Source organism: Pelodiscus sinensis, chromosome 2, assembly GCF_052426305.1.
Source record: "Pelodiscus sinensis isolate ZL-2025 chromosome 2, ASM5242630v1, whole genome shotgun sequence".
In the NCBI taxonomy this organism is placed as follows: domain Eukaryota; kingdom Metazoa; phylum Chordata; order Testudines; family Trionychidae; genus Pelodiscus; species Pelodiscus sinensis.
Genome location: NC_143053.1, coordinates 200690514 through 200709633, shown reverse-complemented (window position 1 = coordinate 200709633; position 19120 = coordinate 200690514). Strand labels below are relative to the sequence as shown.

The 19120-nt window shown below is 44.2% G+C and overlaps 1 long non-coding RNA gene across 1 annotated transcript in view; it reads left to right on the top strand.

Annotated features, from left to right (window-relative positions):
- The first annotated feature begins 2639 nt into the window (after positions 1-2639).
- LOC112543911 (uncharacterized) overlaps positions 2640-19120 on the top strand; it is a 28557-nt gene continuing 12076 nt past the window's right edge. The window contains exon 1 of the long non-coding RNA XR_012901992.1: positions 2640-2699. This is a non-coding gene — a long non-coding RNA (uncharacterized LOC112543911). The remainder of the gene's footprint in view (positions 2700-19120) is intronic.

Here is a 19120-nt window from a genome sequence, read left to right as displayed (position 1 = left end):
GGCTGGCCCAGGCACACGCAGATCTCGAGGTGCTGCCCATCCCGCACATGGTCCCAGCAGGCGCACAGACAAGTCCGGTCCTGGGGATTCCATCCCGCCTCGGCCCTGCCTCCCTCCTCTCTACTGTGTAGTTGCGTACTGCCTCACTGGTAGACACGCTCACGCAGTATGAGTGTGTCTACCAGCCAGGCAGTACGCAGCTACATACTGATACTCATTATAATAATACAAATTACCTGTATTTTCTCAATTTTTTCCCGGACAGAAAGCTCAAATACTGGAGTGTCCAGTTCAAAACCAGACACCTGGCAACCCTATTGGAGACAGAACCCCTTCAGGGTAACAAGAGGGCCTGATTTTATAGGGACAGACCTGATATTTGGAGCTTTGCCTTATATAGGTGCCCATTCTCCATACCACCTCTGATTCAGATTTTTCACACTTGCTATCTAGACATGACCCCTCCCTCCCTTTTGCAAACATTTTCCTGGCGCGTGAGGTGAATTCGCTGCCTGGGCTCTCTACACTTGCTCAGCGAGCAGTGGTGGTTTTGTGACCTGGGAGCCCTTTGCTGGCTGAAAACAGGAGGTGGGTCTATTATAATTACCTATTCATGCTATTTTCTTTAACATGTACTTACTTTAAATAACACTACAATAACAAAAAGACAGGACAAAATAACCCACAGCCTCATTGCTTATCAGGGTTGGCAAGGCACAGGATATGATACGGCACTGGATGGGTGTGTTATGTAGATTTTTGTACAAGGCAACTAGAGTATGAGATAGAAGGATTTTCTTTTGATTCATATATGAAAATAAAAGGGGGGGAAGGAACTTTAGCGTATGAACCATGTAATCCTTCAAAAGGTACCCCTGTGACATTTTACCGATTGCCTGGGACATCATAATTCCTGACGTAGGCCCAATGAAATCAATAGTGTTACACCAAGGCTACATCTAGACTGGCATGATTTTCTGCAAATTCTTTTAACGGAAAAGTTTTCTGTTAAAAGCATTTGCGGAAAAGAGCGTCTAGATTGGCACAGACGCTTTTCCGCAAAAGCACTTTTTGTGGAAAAGCGTCCGTGGCCAATCTAGACACGCTTTTGCACAAAAAAGCCCCGATCGCCATTTTCGCGATCGGGGCTTTTTTGCAAAAAACAAATCTGAGCTGTCTATACTGGCCCTTTTGTGCAAAAGCTTTTGCGCAAAAGGACTTTTGCCCGAATGGGAGCAGCATCGTATTACCGCAAGAAGCACTGATTTCTTACATGAGATCGTCAGTGTTCTTGCGGAAATTCAAGCGGCCAGTGTAGACAGCTGGCAAGTTTTTCCGCAAAAGCAGATGCTTTTGCAGAAAAACTTGCCAGTCTAGACACAGCCCAAGGGTACACTTGACTTGCAGTGGGCTAAAGAATGCTGAAATTCACATGTAAAAGCAATGTCAGATGCAGATTCTTTTTTCACCTTTCACTTAAACTAGTGTAATCCCAATGGAGTTATTACTGATTAATACCAGTATGTGAGAGCAGATAATCAAGATTATAGGCTTCAGAGCAGGGGAGTCAAGTTTCTGGACCATGGGCCAGCCATGGCTAGAGCAATTGTGCAGTCCAGCATGGAACTCCTGGTGGACGGGGCAGGATGTCCGTGACTGGCCCCAAATCCCGCCCAGCCCTGCCATTACCCCATCTTCTCCAGTCCATAACACCCCATCCTCGAGGCTGCACTCTGTGCTCCATGCTGCAACAGGCCCCCCCTGAAGTTTTATCCACAGGGATGGGATGCAATGGGGAAGAGGGTGGGATGACTGTGGGAAGGGGCAAGGCTTGGGGGCCAGTAATGGACAGGCGCTCTCCCCCATCTCCCAGCCCACCAGGAGTCCTGAGCCAGATTGTGCAATTGTTCCAGCTGGGGATGGCCCATGACCCGGGAGCTTGAGAGCCCTGGAGTATATAAACTCTGGAGCATATAAACTAGAAATGGAATGCTTCTGTGGTGTTTTAGCAGCATGAATCAGTGGGTGTGGCTAGCTGCCACACCTGTTACGGAACACCCACAAGAACGGTATCACACAGAACCAAGGGGGTATCTGCAACAGCAGCAGGTAGGAAAGCAATGTTGAAATATTACGGTGTGCCTGGGCTTCACTGGTGCCAGGGAGAACTTGCTGAGGCCAGCGCTTGTGATTTTATCATGCAGATCACAAAATGTGACACTTTTCTTCAGATCCTAACTCCTGAATCAAGTGAGTTTGTGGAAATCTCAGCCTTCATTTCAAAAGGAGTTTTTAACCCTCCTGGTTGAAGAGAAGAGCCTGAAAATGTGTGAACTGAGTGCACCTTGAAGCCCCAAAGCCTCAAATAAATCCTGTTCTTTAAGGGAGCTCATGATTTTGAAGTTGTGATTTTTTTATTCATGGTGTTGGCAATACTGCAAACGTTTGGATAATACTGTCGTTGTCTATAATGTATGTTATGTTTGTGTGATTGAGAACTGCTCATGTGTCTTGCATCTACTCCTGGCTTGCCAGTCTGATGATGCCTTTGTATTGTCCAGTGCATTGTGACTTTTTTCCGCCTGGAGCCCTGCTATGGAACATTGAGAGGTCATTAATTCTAATCCCCTGCACTCGTGGCAGGACCATCTATACTAGAGGTGGGCAATAATTTTTGATGGGGCCACTCTAAGATTTTGGTAAGTGGTCAAGGGTTGCACTTTTCTATGGCGGGAGTGCTGGGTCTGGGATGGAGGTTGGGTGCAGAAGGGAGCTCAGGGTAGGCGATAGGTGTGCAGGAGAGAGTGTGGGGTCTGAGAGAGAGTTTGAGTGAAGGAGAGGGTTGTGATTTGGGTCAGGAACTTGGGGTATGTGGTGCTATTTCAGGCTACTGGAGGTATCCCAAAATAGCTATTCCACGTCTTTTAAACCAGCCCATTATTTCAAAGTAGATTTAAAAAATAACAGGCTTGCTATTCTGATGTCCCTGTAACTCTCATTCCATGAGGGTTAAGGGACATTTCAGAATAGTAGTTTATTTCAAAATTAGATCAAAATAAGATACACAATTTGCGTAGCTCGAATTGCGTATTTTATTTTGACATATGGGTGCAGTGTAGTTGCACCCTTGGGGTGTGTCTAGACTATATGGCTCCGTCAACTGAAGGTTTACCGGAGTGGTCGTCAAAGGCTTCCCTTGTCAACCGCGCCATGTCTAGACTGCCACACTGTGCCGGATCAGCTGATTGTCAGCACAGGTGGCCATTTTTATTTTAATGAAGCGGGGATTATTTAAATCCCTGCTTCATTGACTGTGTTGAGTAAACTACGTCGACGGAGCCATGTAGTCTAGACACACCCTTGGAGTGCAGGATCCAGGAGGAGATGCAAGAAAGGATTCTGGTCTGGACAGGGGTCTAGGAGGCAGTTGTGACCTTGGGGAGGAGGGGATTGGAAGCGCAGAGAGTTTGGATGGTGATCTGGGGAAGTTGTGGGGGTGGGAGGGCTGTGGCCAGGATGCACTTACCTAGGCAGCTTCCAGCTAGCAGCCATGCAGGACCCTGAGGCAGGCTCACTGCCTGGCTGCTCAAAATGTCTGGTTGCTCCCTGTGGCTCTCTGCTGTGGGCACTGGGGGAAGAGGGGGAGATTTGTGCACTGCCCCTACTCCCAGCAACATCTCTCAGCTCCCACTGGCGAGTTTTCACGAAGTCTTCCCCTCTCTCCAGCACCTGGAGAAGAGAGCCACAGGGAGCAACCAGCTGCTTAAAGTAGTGTGGGGCTGCTCTGAAACATCTAGCTGCTTTGTTTCTGAGGGTTTCTGTGGGGCTGCCTGTGGGTCAGATCCAGCAACTTGGCAGGCCAGATATGTCCCATGGGCTATTTCTTGTTTGCCTCTGATCTAGACCATTCCTGACAGGTGTTTGTCTAACCCTCTCTTAAAAATCCCCAATGATGAAGATTCCACAACTATACTAGACAACTTATCCTGACAGTTAGGAGGTTTTTTCCCCTAATGTCCAGTCTTAACTTCCCTTGGTGCAATTTAAGCTCCTTGTTTCTTGTCTTCTCATCAGAGGTTAAAGAGAATATTTTTTCTTCCTCTTCTTTTTAACAATCTTTTAGGTACTTGAGAAAATTATCATCATGTCCTGTCTCAGTCTTCTCTTTTCTACACTAAACAAAACCCAGTTCTTTCAATCTTCCCACATAGGTGGTGTATCTAGAACATTAATTATTTTTGTTGCTCTTCTCTGGACCTTCTCCAATTTTTCCACATCTTGCCTGAAATGAGGCACCCAGAACTGGACACAGTATTCCAGCTGAGGCCTCTGATAGATAGGAGGAATACTACTCTTTTTCTTGACATCCCAGCCATTCAATTAACTAAATTGCCTGTAAAGGGTTAAACCCAGACACAGTGGGTCCCAGAGAATCTCCAAGAACTGTTGGCAAGGAACCAGGAGAGACAATAGGAAGAGAGTGTGAGATTCGAAGTGAAATGGGTTCTGCCTGCTTCAGTCTTTGTGTGAGCTGAACAAGAGCTTGGAGAGATGAGTTAACCAGGAACAAGGCATGGATTTTCCAGCAATATACATACCAATGAGAAGGACTGAATCCTTGGAACAACCAATATGTAAGTGAACAGGGAGTGTTTAGACAGACTCAATCAGGTTATTTGCTTTAATTTTGGGTTTGATTGAATTCCTTCACATTGATTTATGTACCTCCTGCCCTGTAGACTGTAAATTTTAAACTGAATCCCAGTGAAGCAATTCTTTGTGCTTTTAAACTGCCTTCTTCAGTTGCTCTATCACACTTAGCAACCAAGTAAACTTTACCAAATATATCTTCTTTGTTTTGTTAATATAATCACCTTTTTAAGACTATGATCTAATTCCTGTGTCTTAAAAAAGGTTCTGTATGCACAGACCTGAAACAGGAGGTCAGCTATTAAGAAATTGCAGTTTGTTTTATAGCACTGACCTGAGGAAGGGTTAAGGAGCTCTGGGGTACCACAGAGAAAGAAATTCCCAACTGCGTTTTTCTCTCCTCTGCATTCTCAAAGGGGTTTTTGCATTTGGATGGTGGCAGCGAGCCATCCAATATCAGGGAATCTGTTTAAGTTTCGGGAAGTTTTAAGCAGAAGCCTTTAGAGTAAGGGTATTTTTAAAGTCTCTTGCTGGCCCCCACCTGCTGCACTCGAAGTGCCAGAGTGGGGAACAGCCCTGATAAGGCCTAATCAGCATGGAGTAGAACAAATTACTTCTCATATCTTGCTTACAACATTCCTATGAATTCATCCCAGAATGATGTTTACTTTTTTTGCAATAGGGTTACACTGGTGACTCATATTTAATTTGTGATCCACTATGATCTCTAAATCTCTTTCTGCAGTACTCCTTCCTAGAGAGTCATTACCCATTCTGTATGCATACAACTGATTGTTCCTTCCTCAGTGGAGTACTTTATATTTGTTTTTTATTGAATTTCATCTTATTTATCTCCAACCATTTCTATAGTTTGTCCAGATTATTTTGAATTATGACCCTATCTTCCAAAGCACTTGCAACCCCTTCTAGCTTGGTATCATCTGCAGACTTCGTAAGTGTAGTCTCTATGCCATTATCTAAATCATTGATGAAGATATTGAACAGAACAGGACTCAGAACTGATCCCTTAGCAACCCCACTTTTTATATCCTTCCAGTATGACTGTGAACCATTGATTACTACTCTCTGGGAATAGATAGCCAAGCAGTTATGCACTCACCTCATAGTAGCTCCATTATCTTTGGTCCTGGAGAACTGCTAGGATATTGAATACTTGCTTCCCCTGTTCTGCACTGCACTGTGTATAGCCAGTCCCTATAAGGAAGTGGCTGAAGGTTGTGCACTTGGCATATTTGTTCCAGGCTTGTGCACATAAAAGTCTTTGATACTTTCTAGTAAACAGTGAACTGCTGCAGCGCTACAGCTGAGAAGGTAGTAACTGGGCTGGTATTTGCATTGGATCAGTCCTCACTGTTTCCCTGACTTTTGTTGGTTAGGTTTGACGTTTACTGGCTGTCTGGGTGTGTTGAATTCATGCCTCTGCTGATGACTTCTGTGATGGGAATGTAGCTACACCCCTGCTTAGACATTCCTTCTTCCACCCACAGCAGCTCACCATTTTTTAAAATAAAAGGCTACACTTTCTAACTTACATTACCCCCTTTTCCTACAAAGGCCATTTATACAGGCAGTCCCCAGGTTATGTACAAGATAGGGACTGTAGGTTTGTTCTTAAGTTGAATTTGTATGTAAGTCGGAACTGGTACATATTGTAGGGGAAACTCTAGCCAAACATTTCTCCAGAGCTCAGTTTTATTCTCCCACACCTCACTTCCCTCAGTCCTTTATTCTCAAGCTGAGGTGTCTGCTGAAAAAAGCCGCTCCGCGTCTGCCTGGTCTGCTGGGAGGGGGGGGGGGGCACTAGCTTCGCGTCTCCCTGGTCTGCTGGGGCGAAGCAGCTAGTGCGGGGTTGCCTCACCCCGTTTGTAAGTAGGGATCCAATGTAAGTCGTATCCATGTAACTCGGGGACTGCCTGTACTTCCTTTACACCAGGGTCGTATTATTGAGAGTCTCAGCATCCATGGGCCACCCCAGGCACACCATGACACTTGAACAAAAGATCATCCATCTTTCCACAGCCCGCACATTTGGACTCCACCCTCAGAGAGCACAACATAAGCACCTACTTAGAAGAGAGTGGAAAGGTTGCTCACAGCTAAAGTAAATGAATAGAGTGTTCTGTCAGGAAATACTTTCAGTCCAGCCTAAACCTCACTACATTTCTGCAGAGCTGCAGTCAGTTTTTCATTGGTGGAAAAGTGAAGTTAGTGGGACAGAGTTCTGCTTAGTGTCCAGTAGAAACTTCCCTGAAACTCTGCCATTAGCTTCAGGGCTGAGTTTTAAAGAGATTCAGAAGAGTTCAGATGCATTACACAGCTGGCACTAGACCTTATGGGATGGAAAATTTACAGCTCTTCCTTGGTGCCTCAACCCTGACTGTACAGAACAGTTCAGTTACCCAAGGCAAAGATTGTTGCCAAAGGCAAGGTATGATAACAAGAAAGGAAAAAAGAGCACCCATTTTATTCATACTAGCCTTATAATTCCAGGCAGTTATGTAGACCCAGCTCCTCAAAGCTATTAATATCAGTGGTAGTTATGAGCCTAAATATCTTTGAAGATCTGGGCCTTAAAACAGAGTTGGGCAATAAGCAGCCTGCAGGCTGGACATGGTTTGCCAGAATTAGCCCCTGGTGGGCCACTGGTGCTTTATTTACCTGTTTGTCTGCAGATATGGCTGCTTGCATCTCCTGCTGGCTGTGGATTGCTGTTCCCAGCCAATGGGAGCTGCAGGAAGCAGAGTCCTGGTCTGCACCACTTTCTGCACCTCTCATTGACCACGCACAGTGATCTATGGCCAACAGGAGGTGCAAGCAGCCATACCTGCAGATATGCAGGTGGATAACGTGCCAGCAGCCCACCAGGGGCTAACCCTGGTGAACCATGTCTGGCCCATGGGCCACTTATTGCCTTCCCCTGCCTTAGAATCTGGTTCAAACTCCACTCAAATTAACGGGGGGGAAATCACCCTTTGACATCAATGTGGATCATAGAATTATAGAACTGAAGAGACCTTGAGAGGTCTTCTAATCTAGTCCCCCTGTACTCATGGTAGAACTATATATTACCTAGACTTCCTGCCAGGAGTTTGTCTCTTAAAAGTCTCTAATAAAAGAGATTCCACAATTTCCCAGGGCAATTTATTCCAGAGCGTAATGATCCTGAGGATTAGGAAGTTTTCCCTAATGTTCAATCTAACCTCTTTTGCTGCAGTTTAAGCCCACTATTTCTTGTCCTATCATCATAAAGAGAACATCATGTCCCTCTTCCTTGTAACAACTTTTTATGTACTTGAAAACTGTTATCGTGTCCTCTCTATGAAACAAAACAATTTTTTCAGTCTTCCCTCTTAGGTCATGATATTTAGATATTTAATAATTTTTGTTTTTCTCTGGACATTCTACAATTTGTTCACATCTTTCCTGAAATGTGGCACCCAAAACTGGCCCCACTACTCCAGCTGAGTCCTAATCAGCATGGAGTAGAGCAGAAGAATTATTTTTTGTGTTTTGCTTACAACACTCCTGGTAATACATCCGAGAATGATGTTAGTTTTTTTTGTAACAGTGTTACATTGTTGATTCATATGTAGTTGCGATCCATTATGATACCCAGATCCCTTTTTATAATCCTGTTGTATAGATAGTCATTTCTGATTGTGTGTGCATGCACAACTTCCTAAGTGGAGTACTTTGCATTTGTACTTATTGCATTTCATCTGATTTACTTCAGACCATTTCTACAGTTTATCCAGATCATTTTGAGTTTTAATCCTATCCTCCAAAGCACTTGCAGCTTGGTATTATCCACAGTCTTTAGACGTGTACTCTCTATGCCGTTATCTAAATCTTTGATAAAGGTGTTGAACAGAACTAGACCCAGAACAGATCCCTGCAGAACCCACTTGATCTGCCATTGCAGCTTGACGGTGAACCACTGATAACTACTCTCTGAGGGTACGTCTAGACTATACCTCTCTGTAGGCACGCTGAAATTGCTAATGAAGCAGGGATTTAAATATCCTGTGCTTCATTAGCATAAACATGGCCACCTTTTTTTTTTTCAAAACGGAGCTTTTTTCAAAAAAAAAAAAAAAAAAAAACCAGCAGTCTAGATGTGGATCTGTTGAAAATAAATCCTTTTTTGAAAGATCATGTATTCCTCAAAATATGAGGTTTACAGGATCTTTCAAAAAAGGCTTTATTTTCGACAGATCCGCATCTAGACTGCCGTTTTTTTCTGAAAAAGCTCCATTTCGAAAAAAGCGGTGGCCATGTTTATGCTAATATTTAGATATTTAAATCCCTGCTTCATTAGCAATTTTGACGTGTCTAGTCTACATCTCTCTGTCAACAGAGCGGTGTAGTCTAGAGACAGCCAGGGAATGGTTTTCCAACCAATTATATACCCACCTTATAGTAGCTTCATCTAGGTTGTATTTCACTAGTTTATGAGAAGATCATGTGAGACTGAGACAGTGTCAAAACCTTTAGCAAAGTCAAGATACTATCACATCTATCACTTTCCCCTTCCACCAGGCTTGTTACTCTGTCAAAGACAGCTATGAGGTTGATCTGACATGACTTGTTCTTGACAAATCCATGATGATGGTTACATAGCACATTACCTTCTAGGTGTTTACAAATGAATTCCTTCATGATTTGCTCCATTGGCTTTCTGGGTACTGAAATTTAGCTGACTGGTCAGTAGTTTCTTAGCTTGTCCTTATTTCCCTTTTTATAGATAGTCACTATATTTGCCCTTTTCCAGGTCAACATAGTTCCTCCAATCCAGACCAATCACTGACCAGGCAAATGGTAGCTTGGAATGTATCCAGCCACATATCCCTGCAGGCATGACAGTATATATAGTGACCTTGCCATTCTGCAATCTCCTGGACAAAAAGTGGAAAGCTTTTGAAGCCCAAACAGTAACCAAACTATCACATGAGCATAAAGAAACTTACCAACAGGAAAGTCTTTAATGATGGCATTAAAACTCCTCAGTTCTATTGTGCATCTGTACTAAATCCCATGGCAAACATTTGTAATGCTTTGCTTTATATATATATATATATATATTCAAAGAATGCAAAAAATGAACAAATGCATTTTTTAAATTTTAAAAATGATGAAATTCTTCAAATACTTTCCTTTACAGTCAAAGAGGAAATATAAACAGAAGGAAAGCCAAATGATTTATTTGACCTGATCTTCACCCCAATCAGTAGTGGGGGGAGAGAGGCAATATTTCAACAGACATTACTTTTTGCAGGTAACAAAGATGAGACACTGTGAGAGGTGTGTGTTAAAGAGGTAATGCAAATGTTAGAGAAATTGAATTGCATTACATCCCTGTGGGCAGGTTATGGGAGAGCACTCTCAGACCATGTCTATGCTACGTGGAAGATCAATGCTGCCATGGTTGATCTTCTGGGGTTCGATATAGCAGGTCTAATGAAGACCCGCTAATTGGAACTGAGAAGGTGCCCCCACCGGTGCTGGTAGTCCTCCTCATAAAGGAGGAGTATAGGAAACTGATGGGATTGTTTGACCAGGCGTCAGAGAACTGAAAAATGAAGTAACTAAACTTCTCACTACAGTCCTGATCCAGAGCCCAGTTGAAACAGTGGAAACAGATTTTAGAGCAGGCCCTATACTATGTAATTCAGAAGACTCAGAAGAAGGCCTCTGCTCTCCTGCTGTGAGGCCAGGGCACTGGACTTGATGACCTCTTGAGTTCCCTTCCAATTCTGGTATTCTATGATTCTATGAATATAGTGCTCACTTTGAAAAAAGGAGCCAAAGTTAAAGGTTGGACTCTTGGGGTACGTCTACACAGCAGCGTTATTTCAGAATAACTGGCATTATGCGCTTCTATACAGCAAGCCATTATTTTGAAGTAATGTCAAGATGGAGGACTTCTTACTCTGACTCCTGTAATCCTAATTTTACGAGGAGTAAGGAAAGTTGAAGGAAGAATGTTCTTCCTTCAACATCCTGCTGTGTAGACTAGGGATGTAATAGTATAGTCAATAAACCGATAAGCAAAAGCTTATAGGTTAATGCTATAGACTACACACATTTCCCCCCCCCCCCCCAACATGTTGCCAGTAAATTTTTTAGCAGGCTGGCCAGCAGCCCAGCTCAGTCCCATCTTGCACTGGATTCTGGACCTACCCCGACTGTGACTCTGCATTTAAAGTGTATTAGGAGCCAGACAGGCAAGCAGCCCAGGTTAGCTCGTGCTGGGTCCAGGAGCTCAGATCCCTCTTCTCTGGACAGGGGCTGCCCGAGGATTATAGAATAGTCAACTCACTGGTAAGAATTCATGAGGTTAATCGACTATAAAATTAACCGATATTTAACATCCCTCATGTAGACAGCGCCAAAAGTTGAATTAAGCTATTTCAACTTCAGCTATGCAATTGATGTAGCTGAAGTTGTGTCTTAATTCAACTTTTTCCCTGCAGTGTAGACGTGCCCATATAGACTTGTAAGCAATTCCTCAGCACTGGGAGGAAAAAAAACCCTATTTCTAAGGCAGCTAGATGAGAAAATTAGGATAGAGACAAATAATCATAACATTTATTATAGCTGGTATATTTACATGTATCTAAAATGGTACAATTAATTTAAAGTTAATCTAATGGATAAAGAAGAAATGTGGATATAATTTATTTAGACTTTCAAGATTTTGATTAAGTCCCTCTCAAGAGATTATACAGGAAACTTGATAACCAGGTGTGAGAGGTAAACTCCTGTCATGAATTAAAATCAAATTAGGAGACAAAGAAAAGGAATAGATTACTAGTTCCCCATGTAGAAAAGGGTTATTAACAAAGTGCCCCAACAAGCTGTGCTGGAATCAATGTTCTGTCCTGGAAGTGACGATAAAGAGTGATGCAATAAAATGTGCTCAAGATACAGAACATTTAGGTCTGTCAAAACTAGGTCAGTAATGATTAAGAGCACCAGAAGGATCGAAGAAAACTATTGTAAGTGGTTGGAAGACATTGCAGAGAAATTTCAAAATGATGCTTATTGGAAGGAACTTGCACTACAGCATGCTGACACATAATGAGTTCTGAATTAGCTGTAATCTCTTGAGAAAGACGTGTTACTGTTTTTAATGAGCTGTCAACATCTGCTCAGTGCACACCAGAAGTCCAAAGAGTGAGTGAAAAGAAGACATGTATAAAGACAGGAATCATAAGTAAAAAACAGTACAATGCCATTCAGTGTTCCCCTCTATTCTCTTCATATGAATGAAACAAAGAACTGCTACAGAAAGTTTGAAACTAAAAGGCAATTCAAGAAAACATCCTTACCTGGGAAGCACTCAAGCACATGCTTCAGTGCCTTCCTGAATCAGGGCCTATGAGTGCAGTTTCTCCCATTCCCTTTCATTCCATCAACCCTGGCAATCACTCATTCCCTTCTCTGCCTTGCCCTTTCATTCCAGAAACACATTCACAGCCTCCTCTCCACCACTCCTCTTCCTTCTCACCCACTCTTCCTCTCAGACACTCTATCCTTCACCTCTACTGGTGTATCAGAGGTTAAGAGACTTCACTCTGAAAGACATCTTGATTTAATAGGCATGTGAAAGAATCCTAAACTTTTAAAAGCAGTTAAGATTCTACACAGAACAGATCTACAAACCAGCCATTACAGATGTACTGTCAATTGACCATTTTCGCAAATCTGGAAAGTCATCTGACGTGTTGCCAACTTATACATTTATAAAATATGTACTCGGTGTTCATTCTAGTTATGATTTATGCATGGAATATGCCTGGTCTGCCTTAGATCTTGCTGAAGTTTTCTTTTGCAATTGCAAAACTGCAGAACTGGCTAAGCACAGAATGTGTGTGAATGTGTCACACACTTCTAGAAGGAAGGAAGAAAGGAAGGAAGGAAAAGGCATGCATGGATAGTCAGAACAAGACAAAACTGAAACATTCTGGTCGAGATTATGTGCTTTCTCCCTCCCAGTGCAGTTCAGGGTGCCGGTAAAGGTGATTTTACACAGCTTTCTACAGACAGGAGACAGAATTTCACAGGTAGTAAGGAAATCTTTAAACAATGGTTAATGCTGTAATATTATACTGCCGCAAAACTGTTTCTTTCCCTTTCACTGATACACGTACACTCCAATTACCATAGTATCTGAGCACCTCAGTCTTTTATATATTTAAAACAGAGGGGAGAGGGGAAACAAGGCAGTTGCTCCAGGGCCCAGAGATTCAAAGGACCCTGGGCCCTTTAAGTTGCTTCCAGAGCACAGTTCTGAAGGCCTGGCGGGCATGCCACACTCCATGTGGCATAGAGGGCTGACTGCCAACAGCTCCGCCTCTCCTATCCAAGGCCCCAACCCTTCCAGGAGCACAGAGCGGGGCCTTGCCTCACCTTGCCCAAGGCCAATGGAGGCTGTTGGCTTCTCCGATCCTCATAACCCCACTGCAAGGTCAGGAAGTGCTACTGTCCCATTTTACAGGTGAGGAACTGAGGCACAGAGAGACTAAGCCCCAGAGCCTCTAAGATATTTAATGGTTAATTCCCATTCAAATCAATGAGAGTTAGGTGCCTCTCTCATTGAGAATATGGGCCTCAGTGACTTGCTGAAGGGGGCACAGGAAGTCTGTGGCAGAGCTAGAAATTAACATGAGTTCCTGGCTAGTGCCCTAGTCACTTCCATTTCAGTGTTCCACATGAACCTTGTCCATGGAGGAGGACTGAGCCAATGAAGGAAAAACAGCATCCTCTCTCTGCTAAAATATTCCCCTTGAAAATGTGTTGGAAAAACTAAATGGCCCACTGAGGAGTTTATCCAGAAAAAACAATGTTCTGATCCCTGTCTGATTTCCTCCAGACTTCCAAAAGATCAAAGTTGTTCACGTGAGATAGCTTTGCTAACGCAGTGTGATTAAAAATAGCAACACAAACTCTAGGGGAGGAAACCGCAGAAGGCAAGAGAAGAGAATAAAAAAAACTCAATGCTCTTCTGAATGCCATGGGCTGCGGTAGGGTCTCTTTTCAGCTGCAGCACATTTCAATGATTTCCAGGCATTTACAAGATTCTATTTTAAATGGTGCAAATTCCTGCTATCCCACCCCCAGTTATCCAGCTGAAATAAATGTGTCTAAATCAGAACCCATCTCCCCAGCAAGACAGAGGAAAGAAAAGACAAAAGGTGAGTGTAAATACAGCAACACAGCAGACTGCAGGTGAAATGCTGCTGCTCTAGTAACCAGATCAACGGACTCATGTCTTTCTTTAGCCAATGTCAAACCCAGGGGAAGTGGATTTTAATCAGTACTGTAATCCATCTATATATTTTAGAAATGTGTGTCTGTCTGTAAGTCCATTTGTTCAAGAACTCCATCCAACTAAACTTAAACAACAACAAATGGTCTGGTAGCACTTTATAGACTAATAAAACATGTAGATGGTATCATGAGCTTTCGTGGGCACAAACTAGTCATCTGAAGAAGTGGGCTGTGCCCACGAAAGCTCCTGATACCATCTACATGTTTTGTTAGTCTATAAAGTGCTATCAGACTATTTGTTGTTTTTTAAGTTTATCCTGTACAGACTAACTTGGCCACCCCCTGAAGCTTCCATCTAAATAGTAAGAGTTAGGATCACCTCATTTGGTATGCAGCTTCCTCTTACCCGAACTTAAAGCAAGGTCAGGGTTTTGTTGTGCCAGGAACACGGGATCTGCCAGGAATGGTATGGTTTTCCATAATATAGAAAGAGAGGAGGCTTGTAGGAGGGATAATCATACTGCAGACTGAGAACAGGGAGGTGGCCATATAGGGGCTGTCTGGGAGAGTGGCTTTGAATGTTGCTGGCCACTGGCTATGGGTAAGGTTCTTGTGTTGGTGCTGGACAGGGTTCTCCCCCCTCCCTGTGCTGGCCCCCACAGTGCAGGGCCATTTTTACAAATTAAGGGGCCCTACACAACTGAGGACTCCTCCCAGCTTCTGCCAGGGCCTGGGGCTTCTCTCTCCTCTCCCTGCAGCTTACCTGGACTCCAGGGCTTCCCTGGGGCTGGCAGTGAGCTGCAGAGGCTGTGGGCTCCTCTCTGCAGCCAGTCTGGCAGCAGGGAGTCCTCTGCTGGTCAACAGCAGCACAGACCGGAGGGAGCAGGGAGAAGATCTGCAATAATCTCAGCAGCCGTGGGCATACAAGCCCACAGGGGTGCATAGGGACACCTGAACATGCAGTACAGCCCCTGCCACTCCTGCTAGCCCTGGGCAGCTGCCCTCAGTAGAGCAGTGGAGCCCCAGGTGCCCAGGGGAGTCCCTGTCACCATCCAGGTAGCACCTTCCTCAACCTAGGAAGAAGCTGGTGGGTGGTCTATATGACCTCCACCACAGGCCAGTCCTGGGGAGAGGCTAACAGGAGGCCTATGTACCCCCTTCCTCTCCACCCTGGACCAGCCCCAGTGGGGAGGAAGGGGGTCAATCTTCTAGTAAACATTACAAAAAGAGTAATGTATTTTTGGGTCTGTCCCAGCAACCCCCCGAAGGATGTCTATATGCACTAAACTGTGCCCCCACACGGAAGCAGTCAAATGATGAGCAGCTAACCTAAAGCTTATCCTCTGAAAGAGCCTAAGCATAAGTCAGCAGTAGTTCTGTAATCCATCTTCATTTTCCCCATGGCTCTTCCCAGTTTTCAGTCATAAGCTAATCACACTCATAGAACACCCCCAGCCATTGCTATGGGGAATAGATGGAACACCACCACCCTGCCAAGAACCTCCTTAAAAGTATCATTTTTAGCCCAGGTTGGGCAGACTGAATAGGCTACCTCTGGGCCTGTTTGCCAAGAGCCTGCAGATCACTCTGTGGAAATGAAAAAGAAAAAAGAAAAAGTGTCATCATTCCACTGCCAAGCAGATAGCTCAATCGGCAGTAGGCACTCCTGGCACAGACTATTCATCCAGGAGCCTTGTCAACAAATGCATTAGAGAGCCAGTTCATGAGCACAGCTTGCCAGACAGCCCATCTTTTAACAGGGAGACACAGGCCAAGACCTTTATCAATTTTTAAAACAGCTACCTTCATTGTGAGACAGTAATGTCACGCAAGAGGGGAAAAACTGGCCTGGGTCCAAAACGAAGCAGAATTCTAAACATGTCTCTGACCATTCCCAGTAAGAGCTTTTTTCCCAGATGCACACAAATGAGCATAATAGTAAGAAGCCTGCTAACCATGTTAAATCATATTTGATTATAAAGAATTTCCCTAAAATTGGATGCCCAATGCAGTAAGAAAGATCACACTGTGATGCTGAATCCATGTACTTCTTTTTTTGCTTTAATAATTTGGCAGAGTTTTCAAGAATATCTTGTAATTGCAGCAAAATGAAGGTTAGGTCTCCAGTTCCTTAAATTAGAGCTCTCCTTTCTCAGGCAGCAACGGAGCGGCAGCTCTTTTTCCTGAATGTGTTCCAGGAATACATAATAGAAGTCATTACCAATTATGTCCAAAACCTATTTAGAGAACATACTGGACCAACCTTCACCGTCAGAGGCTTTGTGATTGTGTAGATGAAGAAAAACAATTGATAATTTAGATGGGAATTACGAACTGGGCAGGATAATGTTGGGTGCAGCTCCTCTGTTGCCAGCATCTCATAGTCCTGAATCAGCACAGGCAGCTTTCGTAACTTCTGGAGAACCACTCTTGCTCTTGTCCATTACTCAGGTTTTGATGCTTTGGGTTCCAGGCTTTCCAAACCAGTCAAGAACCCAAATCTTTCAGTTTGGTAAAAGGGGCCCTATGCAGAGCCTTTGGTAGCTCTTCTGCAACAGCTTTCCCCGAAGTTGATTCTTCTCTTATAAGGTCTGGTATAGCCTTCTACTATTCTCCCTACTTAGGGTTTTGTCAAGTTCCATGATCCCCTTTCCAGACCTTCCATGATCCGAGTGAAGCAGATTTGTGAAGAGCACATCCAGCTTACCACAAACAGTTGTATTTGCCGTTTCCCTACATCCCACCACTGTCTCAGTGACAGCTGACTGGAATTAACTTGAGCCAGTAGTACTGCCAGAACCTCCACAAATCCATTGTCTCCACATAGGAGACAATTCTGTGCTGGACTATTGGTGTAGCACCGCAGCATTTCTGCCTTATAAATGCTCATAGTTTAGTCCCTCCCACCCCGATTAGTATGGGAACACTGCTGGCTGTTCCCTTTGTCGGGGAGTGAGGAGAGAGTGCACAGTTTGCTGCATTCCTCACTCTGGCTGAGAAGCACAGGGGGCAGCAAACCTGGCCCTGGCCCAGGTAGGGCACATGCACCCCTTCCCCTGACTGTACTTGCTGGAGCCACAGTGGCCAGGGAGAGGTGCTTTTCACCTGGCCCCATGCTGCTGCATGAGGGAGGGCCGGAGCAGTTCTCTCTCCCCAGGGCAGCCTGCATAAGAACATAAAAATGCCATACTGGGTCAGACCAAAGGTCCATCCAGCCCAGTATCCTGTCTGATGACAGTGGCCAATGCCAGATGTTCCAGAGGAAGTGAACCAAATAGGTAATGATCAAGCGATCTCTCTCCTGCCATCCATCTCTACCCTCTGACAAAGAGAAGCCAGGGGCACTATTCCTACCCATACTGGATAATAGCCATGAATGGACTTAACCTCCGTGAATGTATCTAGTTCTCTTTTAAACCCTATTATAGTCCTAGCCTTCACAAACTCCTCAGGCAAGGAGTTCCACAGATTGACTATGCACTGTATGAAGAAGAACTTCCTTTTGTTTTAAACCTGCTGCCCATTAATTTCATTTGGTTGCCCCAAGTTCTTATCTCATGGGAACAAGTAAATAACTTTTCCTTATTCACTTTCTCCATACTACTCATGATTTTATATACCTCTATCATATCCCCCCTTAGTCTCCTCTTTTCCAAGGTGAAAAGTCCTAGTCTCTCTAATCTCTCCTTATATGGGACCTGTTCCAAACCCCTAATCATTTTAGTTGCCCTTCTCTGAACCTTTTCTAATGCCAATATATCTTCTTTGAGATCAGGAGACCACATCTGTACTCAGTATTCAAGATATGGGCATACCATGGATTTATATAAGGGCAATAAGATATTCTCTGTCTTATTCTCTATCCCTTTTTTAATGATTCCTAACATCCCGTTTGTTTTTTTGACTGCCACTGCACACTGCGTAGATGTCTTCAGAGAACTATCCATGATAACTCCAAGGTCTCTTTCCTGATTAGTTGTAGCTAAATTAGCCCCCCCCCCCCCCATATTGTATGTATAGTTGGGGTTATTTTTTCCAAGGTGCATTACTTTACATTTATCCACATTCAATTTCATTTGCCATTTTGTTGCCCAGTCACTTAGCTTTGTGAGATCTTTTAGAGGTTCTTCACAGTCTGTTTTGGTCTTAACTACCTTGAGCAGTTTAGTATCCTCTGCAAACTTTGCCACCTCACTGTTTACCCCTTTCTCCAGATCATTTATGAATAAGATGAATTGGATTGGTCCTAGGGCTGACCCTTGGGGAACACCACTAGTTACCCCTCTCCATTGTGAAAATTTACCATTTATTCCTACTCTTTGTTTCCTGTCTTTTAATTAGTTCTCAATCCATGAAAGGATCTTCCCTCTTATCTCTTGACAACTTAATTTACATAAGAGCCTTAATTTACATACTGAACTCCTCATCTCCAGCCCCATCCCAGAGCAATGATTCAAATGAAAATGTACATTTTCATTTTATTTTCCAAAAAACTGTCAGGGCTGATCTACACTACTGTTTAGTTGATGTACTTTGCACTGCTCAGGGGCATGAAACCCCCCCTTCCCCCACTGTGACACAAATTGCATTGACATAAGCACTGTCCACACAGGCAGGAGATGTTATCCCATCAGTATAGCACATCTTCACCAGACTCGCTAGAGCGCCATATCGTAGACTTGCCCTGAGGGCTAGAAGCAAGAACAGGTAACGATCAGAATTTATATTTATACATTGTGACATAGTGGGGGTACCTGGCTGGTTTCTATGCTGCTGGCTCTGGGGGAACCCCCACTGGCTGCCGTGGGTACCACGACCCAGCAAAACAGGATGAGTCACTATGCAAACCAGTGGCCAGACACCCCCCATGGAGAGGAACAAAGGAAGGGGGAATGCTGCCCTGGCTGGGGGGCAGGGCTGGAAGTTAGTTAGTTGGTTGCTGGCTGGCTGAGAGCATGGAGGAGAGCCTAGGGGAAGGGGCTGGAGTATAGGGGCCCAGTCTCCCCCATCTCAAGGGGGCCTGAGGCATCCTAGCCCAGCTCTGGGACCAGATTACATCTATGCTGTGCTGTATCCTGGAGAGGCAATAAACTTCCTCTAGTCCACCGGCTGGTGCAGTCTGTTTGTGCCATTTCGGGGTGCAGGAGACAGGGGAACCCCATCGCGCCGTCACACT